Source organism: Diorhabda carinulata, chromosome 1 (genome assembly GCF_026250575.1).
Source record: "Diorhabda carinulata isolate Delta chromosome 1, icDioCari1.1, whole genome shotgun sequence".
Lineage (NCBI taxonomy): Eukaryota > Metazoa > Arthropoda > Insecta > Coleoptera > Chrysomelidae > Diorhabda > Diorhabda carinulata.
In genome coordinates, this window is record NC_079460.1 from 25,541,240 (window position 1) to 25,547,239 (window position 6,000).

Sequence of the window (6,000 nt, forward strand, 5' to 3'; positions counted from 1 at the left end):
GGTCTACTCTTTTCTCAATCGAATTTCTATACAGCTCCATTTCAAATATTTTCAATTCCTCTATATTTACGTTTCATAGGTTTGCATTTTCCCAGAGTATTTTATTGTAGCATATAATGTGATTTGTGTTTCCTTGATCATATTTTGATCTCATTAATACCATATTCCTATATATATTCATACTCGGTTATAATGTCATGAACTTATTGCAGTTGTCCTTTCTGACTATTATTACTTCCGAATATAGTAAATCTTTGACTTTTTCGAAGTTCTTCACTACCTACCACAATTATTAAATGTTGTTATTATAATTTGGTATATCCAGGCTACTCATAACTTGGTATATTTTCCAGTGATATTCAATGAATTAATATTCATGTTGCGTGATTCGAAATTTTTTTAAACTGAAAATTTTATTAGTTATAGACTGAGTGCTACAACAATCAGCCTAATAATATCTGTAAAGGTATTTATATTTTTCTTACTTTTCATTTTCAAAAAAAAGCTGAAAACGATATTAATAAATCATTAGGAAATTTACCGCTTCACGAAATCGAATTGTTTCAAGATAAACAAAATAAAATCGAGCCTTATTATTATTTTTACAATTATGCCTGTTAATTTGGATGTTTTTGTGACATAACAGCAGTAACTCCTTTGTAAAATGGGCTATCTACAAAGTACTTAATTGGACAACTTTAACTGATAAATATTCTTCAGAATAAAATATATTATTGTTTAATCACTAGGTTATTTTGCAGCTTGATATAATTAATGTGTGAAAATTTCATATATGTTTGAGACATAAATCTAAAATAAAATTTATTCAAGAATAGATGATGTTTTTGCCAATTAAGTCATGAAGGAAATAAAATGTCAGTGGAGCTTTTCGAATTTTATTAAAGGGCAGAGAGTTCCTAATTTTGATCACGAAAAGCAGGTTACCTGACGGAAGCAGGTAACTTTTATTTCATTACAAATATCTTTTTTACTCTCAACACAAGAAACTGAAAACCATTTTGTTAAGGCAAATTTCCATAAAATGTATAATATTGTAATTCGATAATCTGTGTGTAAAATATTGAAGAATAACTGAGAAAAAAACATGAAAGACGCAGAAGGCAATACTTTTTGTTATTTTTCCAGCAAAAAAGGGTGTATACCATATAGAAAGACAAGAATGACAGGGTGCCTGGTTCGGCAATACTCGTGGTCTGAATAGTAATGATATTCCTACTTAGATATGGTTACACAACCGCTCCAACGGTAAATTTCAGGGGCTATCTATATTCAATTCAATTTAATTCAATTAACAAATTCACAATGAATATTTGAACTCATCATTATCCAAATAATTCATTTTATTTATTGATATTATCTAAAAATGACGGATTATCATTGCTATTGATTCCAAAACATATGTGGCTAGAGCTGTCTTTTGAAACAATGTTATTGGGTGGTCTACCCGGCTACACTCGGTGAGTTGAGATATGACAGTTGGAATACTAGGAAAGATTATATATAATATAAGAGGTACACAGTTTTTTTTGGAAATATTTATATTGCAAATACGATACTTTTATTCACAATACTCGTTCACAAAGAACATTTTTTAATTTATTGTCCAGAATATGTATGCTGAGTATATTTTAATTTAGATTTGGAGAGCAAACTACTTGAGAAAATCAAGACTATGAGGTTAAGGCAATATTTTGGATGGATTGCATTTGCAGACTTTCGTAGTAAGATTTTGTCACAACTGCTGATTCTTCAATTCGTTCATTACGTTGTTATCTGATATATTATTATTTCTTTCCTTTCAAACAAAAAAGAATATTCCACAACATTTCAAAATATTCCGGATTTTCCTGAACGTTCAAACTCACGATGAACTTTATAAACTCTGGAATGTTGTATAATGGCCTCATTTACTCCCGAGTATTCTGGACCGTCCTAAAGTTTCCATCCATAGATAAAAAATCGAGTGCCTGCTTAAAAATAAGGAATAGAAGCTAATCCATATAAAATAAGAATTTTGAATTTCTGTAGCTAGATGATTCAGATTTGTTCGAAGACTGGAATATTTTATTAAAATCTTTGGAATGGTGAATAGAGTTTTAATTTGAATACTATTGAAGGTGGGTATGAAATAAGCTGAACAAAAGCGATTGATGACATAAAAAACTACCGTATTGATACTATGAATCCATTAATGTCGATTTTAGAACTTCTACAAATATGCAACTTGACGAGTTCACATATTTATGACATTATATCTTAATGTATAGTTGCATATCTGGAATAACGTTGAGGTTGAGCTGCAGTCACTACCATTGCCGCTAAGCCTTTTTTGGTCGATCACTATTCCAGTTCGGGCTCTGGCCAGCATTTAATCGGCAATGGCTTGAGTAAGATAGGTTACTGACAATATCAACTGCTGAATTTTAAAAATCTTTCAGTAGTTTACCTCTTAGAAAATTGAATTAACCAAACAATCAATATGAAATTCATATTTGACAAAAGGATTTTATTGTAGCAAGACGAATTGTTATATCTTACAGATAACAACTGAATAACTTACAAATTTAAGAGAATTTTATACATATAACAATACCGAAATGTGGATAATTTTTTTACTACGTATTCTATACGGATGTTAATTTCAATATACAACAGTCAATATATTCCAGAATATTCAAAAATGTGCAACGCCATATAACATTTTTTTGAATAAAGAACAGTTTGCTGGCTAGTTTATAATCAAATTGGAGGTTGAGAATTATCTTACTTCAATTATTGTCGCTCACCTATCTTTTCAAAAATAGCAGATACTTTATCTTCCTTTCCATTACTTTTGAAGTATTATCGAGGAGACTTTTATGTAAGTGTTTCGCAGTACAACATAAAAAAAATAATAAAATATAACACATTTTCCAATTAGTTCTATAAACTTAGCTGTTATTCTCATGTTCAAATATTCCCAGGCTGTAATTCATCAAAAATCGATTTTAGATACCTTCTAGGAAAAAATGTAGATTTTATATATTCTGGATAATGCTATTAGTCGTGTCATTTTTGATTTTCCAAACTATTTTCCTATTGAAAGATCTCTTATTTTATGACGCAAGTTACGTTATGTACATTGTTCATTAAGCTTTATTTCATAACGCTGACGAGGCATTTTGTAAAACTTATAAATATTGTAAACTTATAATAGTATCAGATTCTGTTTTGTCAATGTATTGAATAAACGTTTCTCAACCCGTAATTCGTTTTTACAAAAGCCTTCTCGAATTTCAGTAACGTAATTGGAGCAGTCAGTAAGATATTTCGGAAATTTAACGTATCGCGCGAGAAATTTTTCATTTCAACGATTAACCGGAATAATCGAATTTGTGTTCGAAAACTGTGAATTCGATTGCATATCGAAGAACTGCAGATAGTTCTAGAGCGATTTTAGCGGTTCCAGTGGACGACACCAGTGAAGAACTTCAGAAGAGCTAGAAAAAGAAGACAACGATTTTCCTGGGTTGAGAACTAACATCGTTCCAATCTTTAGGACTGAACCAGAATGATAGCTTTAGTTGTATCGTAAGTGCTCATTTTTATTTCCTTTTTCCACATTCAAGAATTTTGTAGTTATATAAAAATATGAAAATCGTTCGTATATTTTGATGAGCGAATTTGAAATAGAACACATATTTGGTATTTGAAAATAGTTCTAGTGAAAATAGTTTATAAAATATAAATTTCAAAATGACCACATCAGGTACAAACTACCATTTTCTTATATTCATAGGTAATTGTGAAAGTTTTATTTCTGCGTTTGCTAGTAATTCAAATAATGCGTTTTTACTTAGAGCTATTATAGGAAAATTAACAGGTAGAGCTCAAATATTAATTGGTTCGCGCACAGAATTAAAAACATGGGATGAATCATACAAGCTTTAAATTTAAGTTTTGGAGATCAACGAGACATTGACTGTTCAATTCAAGATCTTATTAACCTAAAACCATTTAAGAATAAAATCCTTTATAATTTTGGTAAGCGATACCAAGATTCTAGGAGCCTCATTATCTCTAAATTGAGCACTTTACATTTGGACTTAAGTGAAAAACGATTACATCTTAGGAACCACGATAATTTAGCTTTAAAAACTTTTGTTTACCTTTACCTATACAAACTAACATACGATCACCTGACAGTCTAGAAAAGGCAATGAGCTTAGTTGTTGAAGAAGAAAACTTCTTTTACTCTACTCAAAGATTAAGTAATTTGAATTCAAATGTGTCATTCAAGCCTAGTTTAAGAGTTACACCTACTAGAACGCAAAATCTCAATCATTATCCCACAAATCATAACAATGTACAATCATTTCAGCCATCCCAGTCCAATATTTCCACCTAATTTGACAACTCGTCCCTCAGCTTCTTACCCATCAAGGTATACACAACATTCTCCCACAAATTAGTCTTACAGTTATTGGCGTCGAAATAACAATTATCCAACTCAACGTCATCCATTTTTCACAAACCAAAATTACAACCACCACACAATTTTAATCAACCTCAAAATATTCGTCCTAACAATCCACAATATTAATCGTCCAAAGGGAAGTAGAATCAGAAATAAACTTTGGTAATTCCAATGATAATAAATTGAAAGAAAATTTGAAAAATATAATGTTAGATCAATGCAATAGAGAAGAAAAGGAAGCGTTAAGAAAAGTTTGCTGCGAATATAGAGACATTTTTTATTGCGAAGGTATTACTTTGAATTTTACTAACGAAGTCAAACATAAAACTAAGTTAACCGACGATAGTCCAATATAAACTAAATCTTATCAGTTCCCGGAAATTCATCGAGAAGAAGTGAAATGGGAAAATGTTGAAAGAAGTTATTACAGAAGAAACTAATTCACCGTTTTCTGCACTTATTTGGATCGTACCAAAACGATCAAATGCTTCCGGCAAGGAAAAATGGAGACTGGTAAGATTACCGCAAACTAAATGAAAAAACAATTCAAAACCGTTATCCAATCCCAAGAATAAGCGAGATCATGGACAGACTAGGAAGAGTTAACTATTTTACATCCTTGGATTCAGCTAGTGGCCTCCACCAAATCGAAGTTGATCCCGAACACGTACCCAAAACTGCCTATAGCACCCCACAAGGTCACTTTCAATTCAAGAGATTGCCTTTTGGTCTCAAGATTGCCCCATCCACATTTCAAAGCATAATGGACAATGTATCACGAGGACTTACTGACGAAACCTGTATTTATTTACCTTGACGATATCCTAATTTACAGTACTTCTCTTCAAGAACACATACAGAGAGTTAAACAAGTATTTGACAGATTGAGAAAATTTAACTTAAAGGTACAACTCGACAAATCCGAATTCCTTCAAAAATCTATAGTATACTTAGGTCATATAATTACCCCCGATGGTGTAAAACCTAATCCCGAGAAAATTTCTGTAATCAAAGAGTTCCCGATCCCAAAACCCAAACCGAAATCAAAAGTTTCCTTGGACTTTTTGGATATTACCGCCGTTTCATACCAAATTTTGCCAAACTGACCAAACCCATGACGAAATGCTTGTAAAAAGGAATGCGAATAATTCACAGACTCTTCTCAAAATTATGAAGAAATTCTAACAAACGATCCTATATTACAATACCCAGACTTTTCCCAACCGATGATTCTTATAACAGACAGTAGTAACTATTCCCTTGGAGCAGTATCATCACAAAGTACCGTTTCAAATGACAAACGTTAGCTTACGCCTCACGAGCCCTAAACGATTCAGAAATCAATCACTCTACTATTGAAAAGGAATTACTTGCAATCGTGTGGCCTTGCTAACACTTTCGACCCTATTTGTATGGACGACAGTTTCACATATATACTGACCATAAACCTTTGGCTTTTCAAGTTAAAAGAACCCAACTCAAAATTAATGAGATTTCGTTTGAAATTAGAAGAATACGACTAT